The following is an 18,513-nucleotide window of genomic DNA, read 5'->3' on the forward strand; positions in this document are numbered from 1 at the left end:
GTTCTGGCCTTAGTATAGCTGCTTTCACCAACAATACACTCTCACCCTGAGATCATCAAAAGTATTGCTGAAATATCTGAATCTATACCAACACAGAAGTGTGTGCACCAATCACAAGAACTGGTTCAGACACCAGTTCAATGCTTCAGGAAACAGCCTGCCTCATCCCAAAGTGCTTTGACAGCTGCCTGAATCAGCTCAAATTTTGTTTTATGGTTGGTGGTTTGCTTGTTTCCTTTGTCTGCATGAAGGGCAGGTGGGAGGCACATATCCTGAGAAAGAGCACATGCCAAAGAGTTATGAGCTCTTGAAAAATTACCAGTGGCAATGTTTATCCCACACATTCTCCAATGATGCTTGTTACTTGCCAACTCAATTCTCACGTAAGCCAAGGGAAGTATGCCTTCTCAAGGGGGCTGGAAAAAGAAGGTAGCTGTAGGATTGTCAGTATGCCATGCTCTACACTATGAAGTATAAAACGTGCAACAAGCCCATATCTAGTAGTTGATGGGCCTAGTTCCAAAGCAGAGGCCCCAGAATTTCTCAAATATAGTAGCCCAACATTTCCCTGTTTTTTAGTCATAAGAGAAAGGTAAGTTAAAGGTACAGGTCCATTAAGTCCAGTCGCGGACAACTCTGGGGTTGCAGCGCTCATCTCGCTCTATAGGCTGAGGGAGCCAGCGTTTGTCCGCAGACATGCTTCTGGGTCATGTGGCCAACATGACTAAGCCGCTTCTGGCGAACCAGAGCAGCGCACGGAAACGCCATTTACCTTCCTGCCGGAGCGGTACCTATTTATCTACTTGCACTTTGACGTGCTTTCGAAGTGCTAGGTGGGCAGGAGCTGGGACTGAACAATGGGAGCTCACCCCACCGTGGGGATTCGAACTGCTGACCTTCTGATCGGCAAGCCCTAACACAGCCACACAAACATGATCTAAAAAGGTGTAACATAGGAAGCTGTCTTAAACCAAGTCAGACCATTAATCCATCAGTGTTTCTCAAACTTAGGTGTCCAGCTCTTGTGAGACTACAATACCCATCATCCCTGACCACTGGTTCTGATAGCACGGGATGATGGGAACTGTAGTCCAACAACGACTGAAGATGCAAGCTTGAGAAGCGCTGAAGTTCATTCTGGTTAACACTGACAGACGGTGGCTCTGTCCGGGGAGATCTGTCTGGGATTTAGAACTTGGGACCATATTTGTGCAAGAGCGGATGCTCTGCCATTGAACTGTAGCTCCTCCAAGCAATGAAGGAGGCTGCCACACATACATCTACGTGCCAGCAAGAAAACAGCACCAGACATCCAAACACATTCAACACAGATGCAAAAAGACATCCACCTGCTTACTGCTGATGGGCAATGACAAGAATTTCCTGCACATCAAATTTGGGAGGCAAAATTGTTATAAGAACCTGGCTGGAGTTGTTTTTTTGCTCTAACCTCACATACGGCAGATTTCACAGTGTGCTGTCTAAAGCAAGCCGTTTCCACGAAAGCCAAACAAGCTGCACAGGGAACCCAAGTATTTCCATAAGTAAAACCATTCAGCCAAAACAGCTCTGAATCAAAATACTTGGGCAAGCGGACCAGGATGGGATTTCCAAGGGGAAGAAGAAAACTACCCACCCGAACTGGAGTATCAGAATAACAATGGAGTCTTAAAATTATCAACGCAGCTACCCTGTTTTGAGTGCAATGATAATTTTAAGACTCCATTGTTATTCTGATCCTCCAGCTCGGGTGGGTAGTTTTCTTCTTCCCCTTAGAAATCCCATCCTGGTCCGCTTGCCTGACAAATGTGCATGAGTACAGCTGGGGGGCAGGGGAGAGGACAAAAACGATAGGAGGCCATATCTACTTTGCTAAATGAAAATTATACAATGAGAGCTTGGTTCTACAGCCACTCCAGAATTGAGATGAGGTTTGTTGAGCATCGAAAGTGCTCCTTAGCTGTTTTTCCTCAATGAGATAATGCTGGTAAAGAAGACTCTACCTTTTCTAGCCTTCTGCCATTGTGGTTCTTGTCTCTCTGTTTAAAAGCCCAGAGTAAGAACAATTCAACAGTCAAAAATTCTTCCATTCATCCCATGTGTTGCCTGCAACTACCCTTGACAGCTCCACCCAATCCTTCCTTCCTTCCTTCCTTCCTTCCTTCCTTCCTTCCTTCCTTCCTTCCTTGTTGACTGAATATATATACCACCCTATACCACAAATAAGGTGTTGAGTTTGTACTTTTCAGGTTTGGTTTGAGGCGCACATAAATCCCCAGCTATTTTTAAACCCATCTTTAGTGGAAGGGGCAGGGTGCAGGGGATACAGGCAAAAGTTAGATTTTCACGATCGCACTACATGAGAGGCATGGAGTGGTTTGTTTTGCAGAAAAATAAATACATCCAAATGGGGAGCCCGAGAGCAGGAGCAAAAGGTCATAGGATACATTTAGCACTTCTGATATTGCTGCATAGACATCCAGCTGGGATGGCTACATGACATGCGATGCCTGATTGCTTTTGTACAGTGGTAGCTGCTGCCTATTACTTTCCAAATTAAAATCTGCTGCTTTTGGTAGCGAGACCAAATCCGAATTCTGCTTCAACATAAACACTTGGGACAAATAGCCTCTCAACTAGCAATGTCAGGTTTCACTGGCCCTTTTCAATCCATTTCTAAGATTATCAAGTAACCTATTCATTTAAATAATTGCAGCTGTTCTGCTCATTACTCAATTACGCCAAATCTTTGTGGAGTCTTTGTTGTGATTTGTTTGTGGGGTGGTTATATGACAATGAGCATTCATCGTGGGTTGCTTGTGGGGTGTTTATATGTCTTTCCCTTAGTTGTTTGTCTATCCCACACTTTTCAGGGCATTTCCTCACCTAAGTGCAGAAAGCTGCTGTTATTTTTTAAGTAGCATTGAGGTGACAGAACAATTTTATGCACTTTTAATTGCACAAATATTGGGCTCCAGTGCACACTTGAATCCCTCCTGCAACACAGTGACCATCTGCAGGTGAACTTAGTCCTTGCTTGTTTTTCAGAACACAAGCTCCCAGAATTTGGGTGAAGGGTAGCAATAGCAACATGTAGCTTATATAGACATCACTAGTTCAACTGGCTTAATCGCCACTTCCTTTTTTCCCTTCTTTATTTCCTGTTTTATTAAATTTGCTTAATAACATAACATTATTATATATATTCTTTAAAACAAAGAATACAGAACAAAATTAACTCATACTACAATGCCTAACTACATAACATTAATATATATGGTTTCTGGAAAAAAGGCTTACATAACAAAATCAATTCAAAATACCATCCGGTTTACTTTTTTTTCCCTTCTCCTCCCTCCCCACTCCAGCCCTCCCACCCCCGGTCAGGCCTTCCTTCTTCATATCTTTATCCATATACACAGTCTGTTCATTAGAGCTTGTATGTTAGGGTTGGCTTCCCCTCTTTCTATCCAGTTCCTGTAAAATGCCCATTTATTTGTGATTCTTTGGCATTTATTTTCCCATCTATCCTCTGCCACTATCTGTGTGAACATTTCTGACTGTACGTATTCAAAAATCGCCACTTCCTCACCCCAAGCTGTCCAGGGAGTTGTAGTTCTAGGAAAAGGAAAGGGAAAGCCATAGACTATCTGCCATAGACTGCTAGCCATAGACTAGCAGAGAATTCTCAGCACCCTTGCTCGACAACAATCCCCAGGATTCCAAGATGTTGTTCCTATTGTTTTCCCTGACCCCCTGCTAGCAGTGTTCACTCACTTGCAACCAGATCCTCTACGTATTTAGCGAAAAGCAACTTCCACTGATTTCAATGAGACTTGCTCTCAACTATCTGTGCTGTCCACCCCAAACAGATAAAATGACTTGGGGAGGCAGGTAGTTAGAATACCCAGTGATTTGTACATAATGCCAAATCATGGAAGACAGGCTCAAAAGTCCTCAGTAGGGATTTGACTAATTTAAAGGCAGACTTATCAAAAATTGCACTTTCCAAAACAATTCACAATCCAAAGCACAGCCAACCTTCAAAATGTGTACATCTCTAAATTTTGCAATGCGGTTCTCCAGCCAAGTAATGCTTACCAAAAAATGCATGTAAGAGGGCAAAGTGCACATAACAGTGCATCTCTCATATTAGGGGAAATTGCTTTGCCTAGAGAAATTTGCACTGACATTTTTTCCCCTAAAAGACAATGCCCAAATATTGCTGCAGAATGTGGAGCATGGAAATTGTGATGAGGAAAATGAGAAACTGAATGTATTGAAACTGACAGATTTGCCTGTTCCTGTTCCTCCAACTGCCTAATCCTCAATCCCAGGGTTCTTCCCCTATGGAGATTGCCCCTATGGCAAGCATAATGGCAGAGACTCTTGGTGGCTGAGATAAAGCTTGGTTGGCCTCAAGCCTTGATCAACACATGACCTGAGGAAAGATTTCTGATATATTCACAACCATTGATTCTGCAAAAACAGCAAACTACTCGTCACTGAAGAAATCTTTTGATTACACAAACAATAGGATTTGGGATGGATCTCCAACTTCATCTGCATCTCATAGCCTTCTCCTAAAGTCTGAGTCACCCTAACCCTATCCTTGTTGGAAGGCCGTGTAGGCATTTAATACTATAAATCAGGCAAAGGCAAATTCGGCCCTCCAGATGTTTTGGGACTACAACTCCCACCATCCCTGACCACTGGTCCTGTTAGATAGGTGTCAGGGAACTGCCATCAGTACTGGAGGGAGAGCGCAAAAGCCAGAGGGATTCCAGAGAGCGTCCAGGGATTGGGAGAAGCAGCCCATCTTCTGGGGAAGAGAATCAGCGTAGCACCAGTGGAGAAGGGGGGCAGGTGGGGGAAGTGGCGAGGCGGTCCCATGACTCCTTGCCTGGGACCAGCGGGGAGAGTAGGGGTCCTCTGTTGCCCACGCCCTCCCTGCGCAGAAGGCTTTCACGCAGAGAGGGTAGGCGGAGACTAGGCGTCAAAGAGCTTCTTTGCTGGAAGAAGTTTAAGAAACGCCCACTGACGGATTCTGCCAGCGACTGAGTCAGCCACAGGTGAGTGGCGGTCCGGACAGATGAGGTTCACTTTGGCAGCCCAGCCAGGTGTTTGCACCCAGCCAGGGAGATAGGTACCTGCTTATGCACGAGCAACCCCTTAGAAACCATTACAATAGGGATGATGGGAGTTGTGGTCCCAAAACATCTGGAGGGCCGAGTTTGCCTATGCCTGCTATAAATACATGGCAAAGGAGCATAGATCCATCTCTACCCCCTGCCTGCTAGCCTGGATTTAGCAGACAAATTCTGGTTTCCTCTGCTAAGCATGTAACTGAACAAAGCCAGCCGTCTCCTTCTGCTGTACTATGCATTGAAGTGGTGCTAATGAGTTCAATGATAATGTCTGAAATCACAAACATGCTATTAAGCAGTGACTGGAAACACTGTCTAAAGAAGAATGCCAAAGTGAGCCTTCTCCGTGATCAAAGAGTGGGATTTTAACTCCCACATAATATATTCTAACACCTGCCTCCTCGCATTTCAGGTGAGCAAACACTGACACTACAATGTAGGGTTTTCTCCATGAAAAACATGTACTAGCAATACCACAAGCTACAAAAATGGGTGCATGATCAATGACTGTAATGATTCCTGTAACGACTCCAGTGTATCAGGGGAAACATTGCGAATCCATATTCAAGACAGCTCAGAACAGTGGATATTGTAATATGAATGCCGTCAGAAACAGTAGCAACTTTATTAAACATTTGTGAATGCCCAAAGGCTCCGACTACTTCATTTGTTTAGCACAAGTGGTGTGCTAGGTGCTGAACCCAAAGGGCTTTCAAGTAATGGATAAGAAAAGGAGAAAGATAGGGGAAAGCCAGGGACTGATTCAGAATAGTGTTCATTCAAGATGCCAGTAAAGTTCACCTGCCAAGCTTCCTTCAAGGAAACCCTCTGGAGAACCACAGACACAACCAGATCTCCGTTTTATTGTGCATTCATGATGAGTTGTGCTAATGATGCTATTTAGTCGGCCACAGACAATACCCCTTCACATCTGTTTGCACTTGCAAAAGTTTTGGGGCAGTCACACTGCTTCATTTCCATCCCATAATGCACATTCCATAACTTGCTGCTGATGTCTCATTAATGTTCTATACCACAAATGTTCTGGTTAATCTCATGTTCTGATCAATATCCATTTCAAAACGACAAATAACTTTCTGCTGGGGTAAATACAAACACAACTACTCTATTTGCACTTTAGTAAAGTACCCAATCCATGATATGATGAAATACAGTGGTGTCCCGCAAGACGAACGCCTCGCAAGACGGAAAACCCGCTAGACGAAAGGGTTTTCCGTTTTGGAGGCGCTTCGCAAAATGAATTTCCCTATGGGCTTGCTTCACAAGACGAAATGTCTTGCGAGTTCCTGCGGGTTTTTCCACCTTTTCCCCCCCTTTTCCTAAGCCACTAAGGTGCTTATCAGCTGATCCGCTAAAAGCCGCTAAACCGCTAATAGCGCTAATCTGCTAAGCTGTCAATGGGCTTGCTTCGCAAGATGAAAAAACCGCTATACGAAGAGCCTCACGGAACGGATTAATTTTGTCTTGCGAGGCACCACTGTAATATTCCTTATATGTGAAATGTGGACCACTTATAAACACCATCTCCAACTCCTTGAAAGATTTCATCAATGGTGTCTGAAAATTTTTACACATCACTTGGGAAGACAGGTGAACTAATGCCAGTGTACTGGAAGAAGCAAAGATAACCAGTGTCAAAGCAATAATTCTTCAACATCAACTTCATTGGACTGGTCATGTTATTTGGATGCCTGATAATCGTCTTCCAAAACAACTACTCTATTCTGAACTTAAAAATGGTAAGCATAATGCTGGTGGACAACAAAAGATGTTCAAAGGCTCTCTCAAGGCAAATCTTTTTAAAATGTAGTATAAACACTCACAACTGGGAAACACTGGCCTGCGAGGGCTCCAATGGGAAAACAGCCTTTACCAAAGGTGTCATGGACTTTGAAGAAGCATGAACTCAGGGCAAAAGGGAGAAACGTGCTAAGAGGAAGGCACATTTGGCAACCCTCACCGTGATCAACTCCCACCGAGAAACCTATGTCCCCACTATGGAAGGACGTGTGGATCCAAAATTGGCCTCCACAGTCACTTACGGACTCACTTTTAAAACGGTGTTTATGGAAGACAATATTACTCGGCTACGAGTGATCACCAAAGAAGAAGAACATGTTAATATTCCTTAAACTGGTGAAAGTGGTTATCAACATATGTACAAGAAGCTCTATATGGTATAGTTTGAAAAAAGAGACAAAAGTTATGTTAAAAGGTAAGTTATCTTATTTGAGATAAATAACCAGCCGAGTTCTCGGGGTCACTGTTCAGGGATTATTTTATACAGTTGTGACCTTGGGGAAGTAAAGGAGATCTGAAGAAATTTGTGAATGACACCGAGTTAGGAGCCACTGTAAATGGGGAGAAGAATTGCTCCGTTACGCAGAATAAATTGCATGACCTTATAAAACAAAATGATAGAAATATAATGAAATTCAATAGTACATAGTATAAGGTCATGCACACAGGGATAAATAATCAATATTTTTGTTATCAGCTGGGGACTCATCAGTCAGCCACTGTTGACTTCATTTCTGACAGTGGTAGGACCAATGTCTACTGACAGATATGTGGTTGGTGTGTGTGTCATAGCTGTCAACTTACAAATTTGAAAATAAGGGACCAGCAGCCTCGAAAATAAGGGATCAGCAGCCAAAATAATGGATTTTAGTCAACCAGCTGAAATACGAAGTTAAAAGGGACCAGATAATTTTGGAGATCAGTGCTGGTTTTTAGCCCTTCATTTTCAGAGATTGCTGCTCAAGACACCATCTGATGAAACACTGCAATTAAATAACTATAAGCAGCAACCACTTTTCGCGCAAAATGAAGTCCAAGTTATGAAGATGCTGCTGTAGATCTGTATCTTTTCTCTCCATTTGCAGCTCTCAGTTCCATCAGGCGGGGCGAGAGGAAGAGGGGAGGGGGAATAGCGCCCAAAGTAAACCCGCAGATCAGACCATCTATGCTAGTCTACCACTACAAATCTATGGGAGAAGCGCTTGCGGTCCTTCCTCCGCTTTCCCCCTCTATGGTTAGCCCTTGGAACACCTGCCCGCACCTCCGCCTCCTCCTCCTCTCTCTGAACTGCTTTCTCTATGGTTGCCCTAGCTCTCCTCTCAAGGCTCCTCAGCAATTCATAGGCCACGCCAGGATGCCCATCTCATCTGGGTCCTTCAGTAGTGCAGCCGCAGTACGGACTAGCAGGAGCGGCGACGGCGGTGGCGGGCAGAGGGGAGGCGCCAGGCAGAGACACTCAGTTCAGCGGCAGCGAGGAGGGTGGTGGCGGAAGGGCCCGAGGCTCCTGCCAGTCCTGGCGGGGAGGGGCTTCCGGGGGCCGAGGCTGGTGAGAGGAGGCCAGAGGGGGGCGGGCTGGGCAGCCAAGCAGCACAGTTGGAGCCTCCCTCCTCCCTGGCCAGCAGGGAGGGAGGGAGAGGAGCTGCTTCCTTTGAAACCCGGGAAATTTAAGGGACATCATCAATAAGGGACAGCAGCGGGACATGGCGCTGGGATAAGGGAGTTTCCCGCCAAATAAGGGACGGTTGACAGCTATGGTGTGTGTGTGTGCGCGTGCACACACACACACACACACACAATGTGTTCCAAACTGTGCAAACACAAGCTTATCTCAGCAACCTCAGGGCACACTCTACCAAGCATAACAACAAGTCATGTGTAGTAAAGATAATGTGGAATTTCCATCTCTTGGTCACACTTTTGGGCGAGCTCCTGCCCAACAAATTGGTTGGGAGCAGAACAGCCATTAGGAACGCCAATGGCTTTCCATCGGAAAGAAGGCAGCGTTACGAAGATGGTCCAAGCTGCCACCTGAAGGAGGGAGCTGAAAGTGAAGAAGGCCTGTCGTGTGCCATTTTCAATGAGGCGAGATGAAGCCATTTGCCTTGGGCGGTAGAACCAAACTCCTTTCTACCCCCACCGTTGCGCCGCTGCCAGTCCCACCAATGCTTTACCCATTCCACCACAGCACCATTGCCCTCACTGCTGCCACGGGTGCAGCCACAGGTGAGGGGGAAGTGGCAGGATCAGCGTGACTGTGGGCACAATGGTGGGCATGGGTAGATCTGCAGGGCAGGTGGGGCTGTGTGAGAGGGGTATTTTCCCTGCAGTGGCAAAACATCTCAGGCCGGCCCTGGGCATATGGCTTCCTCTACTGTGTCCATGTTTGGATCTGGAACAGAAATGAACAGGGAAAGGGATGCCTTGGGGAAGTAAAGGAGATTTGAAAAACTTTTTATAAAAGAATGGAAATAGTTTGCTGAATATTTACAAACAAATTGTAAACAGGCAAGAACATTGGCAGGATTATTGTAACAACCTGCAGTTTCCTAAGAGTATAATATTTAAAGTAAATGAATAAATGAACAAATTAAGTTAATTTGGATATGCAGAAAATATTAAAGATAAATTTAAGGAACCGCAGAAAGAGGGGGAAGGAAGACAAGTTTTTAAATGTAAAAATGACTATAACATTATTGAAATACATGAACCTGAAAATCATAAATAGTTTTTAAAAATGGATAGAGATGCCCGAGGTGTCTTTTTTCAGGCCAGGTTCAGAAATGGACTTCAGTAGTGCATAAAAGCCTGCCTTAAAGGAGAGGCAAGCTTCCAAAAATACTGGATTCCTCCCCGCCCCCCAGCTCATAGCAAAATACAGGCCACAGAAGAATTTGTTGTTTCTCCCCTCTCTTCTGCATCAGTCCTTTCCTTTTCCTAACCCCAAACACACGCCCTTTTTTAACCTTCAAGTGGCGGCGGCTGTGAGAATATTTGTGGACCACATGGGGAAAAGAGAGGAGGAAGATTTTCCCTTTCTTTCCTTGGCCTCCTTTGTCTGAATCACAGTGTGGGAGTGACCAGGTGAAATGCATCTCTCATCACTTCCAGTGTCCTGGCATGTTATCAGTGGGCTGAGCTTTCAACCCAAGTCTAAGCAGGTGTGCTCAGATGTACGTTCTACTGAATTTACTCCCTCTCAAGGGTGATATTCAGTGTTAGGCTGCACACAGACACGCCAACCAAGAATCCTTGGGAACTGTAGTTTGTTATGGGTTTCTTGGATTCTGATATTTACTGTGAGGAGTAAATACTGTAGCAGTTTCTTGCAGCTATCATCCTATTCAGAAGAGATCCATTTGTTTAAATGGGTCTACTCAAAATAGTGAAGGGCCTCAGAAATGGAAACTTCCAGCATGCAGTTATCATGCAACTGTTACAAGACGAGCAAGGCCATAGCAGGCAGATAAAATGACTGGAAAAATTAGATACCAGAAAGATCACAAGTTCACTCAGGACTGGAGAAAGTTTACAATTTATCTGGAAAATATTTGTGACGAACAGACGCTAGTTGGATTTAAAGAGGCTTTGTGATGAGAAAGGGTATTGTAAAGAGATAATGAGATGTAAGGATATTATAAACTGGCAATATATTATAAAGGAAATGCGGAACAAATATAAAAAACATGAGGATTGTGGGAGGAGCTGGTGGAAGTCAAAAACTTGTAAATGGTTGAATATGGTTGTGTTTGAACAATTTGTAAAAGAATTTTTAAAAAAAAAATAATAAAAAAAAAGAATCTAACCTTCAAAAGGAGAAACATGGAATGTTAGAACCTGATTGGATAAGAATGTAAAGCTTCACTCTCTGTTTATTTGTATAGTCAATAAAAAGTGGGTGCACCCTGATTGGGGTGTGCAGATTGCGAACATATTGCTCCGCACCATTTGCTTTGCATATGTGAACCAAATAAACTCTGCTTAAAACCTGAATTGGCGTTTTCCTCCCTGTGTCCAGTCCGTGCTCCAGAATATCCGAGTCACATGCGGTCCAACAATATGACTTAGTTGGATATCACCCTAAGTGTGCTTTTGCACTGCAGACTTAATTCCAAATAAGCATGCTTACAACTCGTTTCATGCCTGCAAAATTTGTGTAATTTGTATATTTGCATAAGTCACAGCAACAGCCATCTGAATCTGTGTGTGTAAATTACCTTTTCAGGACATGAAATTGCATCAGAGTACTTCTCCTGGGTTTTGGAGCATATTTCCATTCTGATCTAATTTGTGTGGTTATGTTTAGCCCCTAAAGCAGCACTTTAGAGTGAACTTGCTGGATCCTAGCTATAGATGGGGATTAGACTCAGTTCACTTTTAATATCCAAAGTTTTCAAAATTGCATCACATTACTGGAAACTGCCTTGCAAAAAATGTACATATTAGGAAAAAATTGCATGCAAAACTTTGTATTTGTGAAGAAATACACACCAAAATGCTTGTGTATTTTCATGAGACCTCTTTTTTTTTTTTTAAAGCAAACTGATGTGGAAATGTGAACAACTGAAATTTTCCAAGAATGGATAATTTAGAAACTGAAACAGACAGATTTACCCATCCCTAATCCCAGCATAAGGCTGCTGCTCTCTATTAGAAATTTCTCACGCCAGTGTCAGAAAGGCATTGATGCAGTCCTTTGAGAAAGTGTTATAGCTTAAATAGCATTTATAGTCCACAGAAAAAGGTGATTAGAGGCTTAGCTTGGCACTGATGCTTGCACAGGTGTGGAATTAAGTGACGAGGCAAACTCCTTCCAGCTCAATTCAGAATTGACTCAATGTTACGAGTTGTCTCAGCAAGTGAAAGAAGCCTGCTTGCATCTGGTGTGCTTGTACGCATGCAGACTATGACCTGTAGGTTTGTTTTTTCTCTTTCAACCTATCCCATAGACACCTGAAAATTCAGTTGCCTGCCCCAGACACACACAACCAGGAACAACAGGGTCAACAGTCATAGGTAAGGCTTATAAGAAAGAATCCAGAGAACTGACTGACCCACAGAGTATAGAATCTCACCCAACAAAAGGCTGATTTGCTTGGTCAGGTAATCTGGGTACAGAGATAGATTGAGGGCAGGAGAGCTGCAGCTATGACCTAGTGAATTGAGCACAAAGGAAGGCGAGAAGCAAGGCATGTCGTGGCCTGGCTGGCTGCAGAGGACAGACTGGGAAGGGGTGCTGGAAGCTGAAGAGGTAACAGGGTTTAGTGAGCAGTAAGAGGCTGGGGCAGAGAGCAGTCCTGAATAGGAGGCAGGAGAGGAGTGGGGGCCAAGAGACAGAAATGAGGCAGGCTGCTGAAGAATCCAGGGAGTCTCCCCTTCTTGCTGCGACCAGCTCCTCTCCTCTCTGGTCTCCCAGAACATGCAGACAAATGTAGAGGGTGAAGCAACAAGAGACAAGACAATGGAGCCTTAGGTTACTGGGGAAGGAGCCTTAGAGAATGGTGGGAAGGCAGGGACATTCTGTTTCACTGTGGAAAGACCTACTGGGAAGAGTTGCTGTGACCACTAGGCCTGTGCTGTTTGGGTTTCCTTAAATAAAGTTAACTTCACTGACACCAGTGTTTTTTTTATTGCTGACCTACTCCTGACAGGGCGCCAGTGAAATTTGAAAGACCAAAGCTTGCCCTTGCTGGGTATGTCATTCACTGCAATCAACAGGCATTTCATAGAGAACATACAATTAATACGAAATGCCCTCTGGACTTCTATTGGCAAAGCAGCTGGCCCTGTTGCAGCTGACATAAAGGCTTGGTGCACTCTAACCCTCCAGCTATGCACTATACAAGTGAAGAACTAATGGGCCACGACTGCTGCCCCTACCCATCACACCCCTATGCCCTACAGTCTCCCTTGATGCCCACTCATTGAGAAGAACTTTGGATAAGTGAGCTCATTTGGATATAGTGGGATGTTCATAAGCTCTCCTTCCTGGCATTGCACTCAAATGTACGGACATTATGGGAGCCAGCAGACAATCTCCAGCTGTCCCCTCCACAAGTTGGCTATCTACACGGACGGAGGGATGCCTCTTCTGAATAGCCCTATACAATGGTACCTCGGGTTACATACGCTTCAGGTTACATTCGCTTCAGGTTACAGACTCCACTAACCCAGAAATAGCACCTCAGATTAAGAACTTTGCTTCAGGATGAGAACAGAAATCGTGCTCCAGGGGTGCATGGGCAGCGGGAGGCCCCATTAGCTAAAGTGGTGCTTCAGGTTAAGAACAGTTTCAGGTTAAGAACAGACCTCTGGAACGAATTAAGTTCTTAACCCGAGGTACCACTGTATTTTCACAGCAGTCAATAAGAGTTTCATCAGGAGTGAAAAGTAGCCTTAAGGAGCTTCCACGAGTTCACTTACAAACTGCCGAATGCTAGCCACATATGCTCAGAATCTCATTTGACATTCCTAGTGGAGAAGAGCCACTCTGGGGAATGGCACTTGGTTCCTAACACACTGAGCAGTATTCTGGGTAAATTTGTATGCTGCACCAAGCAATTATGAATGTAACGCTGATAACACCCCCTACCCGGAAATACAGTCGCTTTGTAGGAGATGTTGTTTCGCTCCCAGCCAGCCGGTTCTATGCACTCCAGCAAGTCCTACCATTTCAAACTCTGTTGTCTGAAGCACCTTCAGTTTGGAGGGCAGCTCTAATTAATGAGTCAGGGTTTATTGGCTGTGATAAGCAGCTCAATGGGAAGGTCAAACGCAGACGGCGGTCTTTGTGAAATATTTCTCGAAATGGCAACCATCTACTAATTCCTGGCCCGCACCTGCCGTTTCCTAATAGAAATGCTTCAGGCTCCCATCAAGAATGCTCGGTAGTTTGGGAGAGCGAATGTAATTTAGCTTATCTCATGCAGGGCAATAAAGCATTTTGGTAGCACTGGCATGTGCATTTTATCATGGTCAATAAAGCTGAAGGTCACACCACTAAAAAAAAAAAATCGGGGACTTCTCCCTTCAGAAAATGGCAGTAAATATTTGGCAGCAGCTTTTGATGAGGAATGTGCTAAAAACAGTTCGATATGGGGAAGGGGGCATTGTTCTACTTTCTCCCAGGTGCAGAAGGTTTAATAGATGTGATTGATTTTTGGCTTTTGGAACCAGATCTTGAACCACTTAATAATCCAGATCAGTGGGCTGGGCTGTGGTTTCTTTGTGGGAATGGAAACGCACTCTAACATGTTCTTGCACAAAATCTGAGCATGAACACTGCAGAGCCTAGTAGGGCCCACCCTGAATTTTTGTGGGTTAATGGCAGAAGTACTTGCACTGCGAGCCTCATTCTTAGTAGACACCAACAGGTCAAAGGAAACAGGAAAGGGAAATGGTGACGGAAAGTTAGAAGGATTCAACTCTGCACCACAAGGAGCATATAACATGGAAAAGGGCAATGAACATTGGTATATTTCTGTTGGGGATAAGAAAATATTTCTGGCAGTAAAAATAGAATAACAATGGCGACTTAGCTATTTGCTGGTCTTTTGTGGCATCCAAAATCAGCTGCCTGAGTCAGCCATCTCATAACTAGCTCTGGCTCTGCCATTTTGATAGGCCATGATCTGGTTCTCTTCAGATATTAGGCCGACTCCCATCAGCCCCAGCTAGCATAGGCAATGGTCAGGAATTATGGGAGTTGCATTCCAACAAGGTTGGCCCAGAGGGGAAAGGGGACCATGTAATATGTCTGCAAAGTGCCAAACTTGTATTACAGAAGCTCACTAGGCCGTCTAGCTTCCCGAAATCAGCTACAGTATTGGTTGTTGTTGTTAAGTCGTTTAGTTGTGTCCGACTCTTCGTGACCCCATGGACCAGAGCATGCCAGGCACTTCTGTCTTTCACTGCCTCCCGCAGTTTGGTCAAACTTATGCTGGTAGCTTTGAGAACACTATCCAACCATCTCATCCTCTGTCGTCCCCTTCTCCTTGTGCCCTCCATCTTTCCCAACATCAGGGGCTTTTCCAGAGAGTCTTCTCTTCTCATGAGGTGGCCAAAGTATTGGAGCCTCAGCTTCAGGATCTGTCCTTCCAGTGAGCACTCAGGGCTGATTTCCTTCAGAATGGATAGGTTTGATCTTCTTGCAGTCCATGGGACTCTCAAGAGTCTCCTCCAGCACCATAATTCAAAAGCATCAATTCTTTGGCGATCAGCCTTCTTTATGGTCCAGCTCTCACTTTCATACATCACTACTGGGGAAACCATAGCTTTTACTATACGGACCTTAACAAATTCAGTGTTGGCAAACTCATTCATTCCAGATGGAAACCAGGATCAGTCATCAGCTCTGGATAAATCTTGTGGAAGCAGAGTGCACTGGAGGGATTCTAGGCTTGTCTGGAGGTAAAGCAGCACCTTTAAGAAGTATGTGTGAAGGGTCAAAGTTGGGGGCACACACACAAAATACTACAGACAAGTCTCTGCTAAAAGTAAAACCAATGTCTCCAAGCTTCTCATATAAGGAAAATGCTAGGGTGCAAGTAGAGGGGGGAGATAGGGCAAACACCAGGGATGAGGTAGGGTGGTGGAGATTTGCTGTGACTAACAGATCAAGCCAAAGGGGATGATTTTGCCCTGACTTTCCAGTCTCAGCATTTTGGACGTAGAGACAATCTAATTCAATCCCTTTTAGTTCTCCACCCACCTCCCCAAAAGGAAACTTTAAAGATGATTGCAAAAATGTAATGGACTGCTTTATCTGCAGTTTGGCAGGTTTCTTACCTAGGGGCACCTCTCTAATGTGTGCTGTTTTTAGACAAATTGTCCACAATACATCAGGAGAGATGAAGCGATTCCCATTTTTGATCCATCCCCAAACTGCAAAGTCTGCCCTTGCAGAATAGCCACATGGCTACCTTCTGAACTTTGGCAGAATTCATCCTCTCACGTAGGGCTACGCCTGCAAACTTCATTTGATTATGTAAAAAAAATTAAAAACTATTATAGATGTTTCTTTTAAAAACAACAACAACAAAACTTAGTAGTGGCACCTGCCCTCTGGAATGCCCTCCCATCAGAAGTCAAGGAAATAAACAACTATCTGACTTTAGAAGACATCTAAAGGCAACCCTTTACTGAGAAATTTTTAATGTCTAATGTTTTACCATTTTTTATGTGCTGTAAGCCACCCAGAGTGGCTAGTGAAACCCAGCCAGATGGGTGGGGTATAAATGTTGTTGTTAACTTAAAAGCCCCTGAACCTATTGGCCTGTAATTAGGCAGAATTAACTGATTCGGCGGGAGTGGGGGAGGGTAGTGTGTCTGCAAATTTCACTCCATCCAAAGGAAAAGTGTAATAGCTATTTTTAAATTTTCCACCAATTTAAAGTTGATTTCCTAAGTGTTGAATCAGGAGTTGAACCAAATCTTGTGGTGGATGCACACCCCGAACAGCAACACAAAGCTCAGTACCATGCTGCCTCAAAATATTTTGGTAAGCAGCGTCTTTAGAGCCACTCTGTAGAAGATCGAAATCCATATAAAGATTCACAGAGCCGTACTCTGAACAGTAGACAGCAGCTGAAGACAACGCAGGAGAGGGAAGCAGATGCATCTGAAACGGCAGATGGAATCTAACCCACAGTTGGAGTTGAGTCAATTTTGCAACAGGGGCATACGTAAAAATATATTTTCAAGCACCACCACTACAACACTATGCTCTTGAGAAGACCTAATCAAGCAAAGCTGCAATTATTTTAATCATTTCCCTCACTGCTGCCATACCCATCCTGAGAGTATACTTCTGTTTACAGCTCTGCCTCAGCTTCAAATTCCAAATAATATTTTGCTATGTTCTGTTTTGACAACTTGAGTTTGGGCAAGACAAGCAAACTGGTAGGTTTAGGGAGAGTAGCTTTGGGGATTATACTTTTCTATCCCACGCTGACTTTTCTTGTCAGCCAAGGTGGATCATGGCACACAGAGAAGCGGTCACCTGAATACAGATTAAGCTTGCCACCACGAAATGCTTCAAGATGGCCATTTCTCAAGGTGCCATTGTAGTAACTTGACTTCCAGCCTTGTGATAGAGTACTCAGGCGGAAAATACCCATTTTATCTGTACAGGAAGGTAAACGTTGATAAGGTTTTGAAAACCAAGGGGATTGGGCCACACACACAGGAAGAACAAGGATATAGTTTGAGTGTCTCACTTGTAGTCTTATAAATCATTTAATGTGTCAACACGAATTGAAGTTATTAATATTGCAGTTGTTGTATAGTGGGATTATTACTATGACTGAGATGTAATTGAAATTAGTAAGATTTTGGAACGCAGAAATAAAGAAAATCATCAAACCATCAATTCTAGCAAACGGGGAGCCACCTAAATTATATAATTCGTTATCTGAATTAGTAATTGTATTATAAATTGGTATTGTTATAATGAGGCTATTATTGGAATGTAATTGAAAACTAAGAACAATTATTATCAAAGAAAAGAAAACCAAGGTGATCGCGTGACTCATTCCACAGTCCCTGTGTAGTGAGATCAGTGCCTCGCTGCCATTTTAGAGTCCAGCAAGAAGCAGCAAGATTACCTGCCAAGCTTGAAGCACTGCTTTCGTATATATCAAATATTAAATTGCAAATAAAACAAAACAAGAGTATATTTTTAGAGCATTTGTCATGGCTTTTAAAAAAAATACACCTTACAATTATTACAGGCAGCCAACATTTTACCGGTGTTCAATTGACGTGCGATTAGGCACATGTTCGTCTCTGCAAAGCATGTAAATATAGGCCATAAGATATTTAAAATGTGCCTTTCCAGTGAGTCCCAATATGTTCCCTTTTAGAAGCTATTTCTAAACTTTCCCACTTCCCTAGCACAGAGTCCACATTTTTGATAAGTCATAAATCAGCTTACTTACGAAACTCTCTGATTAATAGGCTTTTCCATGCAGGAGTCAGCAAAGGTGCGCAGGAAGTTGCAAATGTTGCTTAGTCACAAAAGTTTCTAAACTCTTAGGGCAGAAAAATGATATTTTCAGACTCCATTCTGGTCTGAAATGAAAGAATGCTGCTTAAAGCCAAGCTCAGAGCTCCTTACATATTGAAATCCACAAGGAGGGAGGAAAGAAGGGAGAACAAAGATTTGGTGACCCATTTCCTCCCAAGGTGAGAGGAAGTGACATAGGCAGGACAGCTAACTCTATGGTTTTAACCTCTTCATGTACTAATTAGATCTAAGCATGCTAGGGTTATATATGAGGTGGGACCCTTTTATTCTGGGGTCTTGGGTAGAAAGGTTGGGTTCAATTTGGTTTGTTTTTTTCTCTGAGATGGAAAATAATACTGGGGCTTTATAATGCTCACCTCTAGCACATATGGGGTGAAGATGGAGTGAGGGGAGAGATACTTTGTGCTGGCCATCAAGCATTGGCTTTTCCTCACTGCCTTGCCCCACCCTCCAGCCCAGCAGAAGCAGCTGGGAAGGGAGAAGAGGAGTTATGGGTTATATATATATATTATATAATTTTAT

General features: G+C 43.8%; 1 protein-coding gene across 3 annotated transcripts in view; it reads right to left on the bottom strand.

Annotated features, from left to right (window-relative positions):
• Positions 1 to 18,291, bottom strand: part of LOC309339323 (uncharacterized protein) — an 80,344-nt gene extending 62,053 nt beyond the window's left edge. For all 3 annotated transcript variants that reach the window (XR_014155170.1, XR_014155171.1, XM_081857539.1), the window contains exon 1: positions 17,903 to 18,291. The gene's annotated coding sequence lies outside the window, so the exon portion shown is untranslated. The remainder of the gene's footprint in view (positions 1 to 17,902) is intronic.
• Between the last annotated feature and the right edge of the window lie 222 nt (positions 18,292 to 18,513).

This window comes from Podarcis erhardii (assembly GCF_964252035.2).
Source record: "Podarcis erhardii genome assembly, chromosome: 3".
NCBI classification, from domain to species: Eukaryota; Metazoa; Chordata; class Lepidosauria; order Squamata; family Lacertidae; genus Podarcis; species Podarcis erhardii.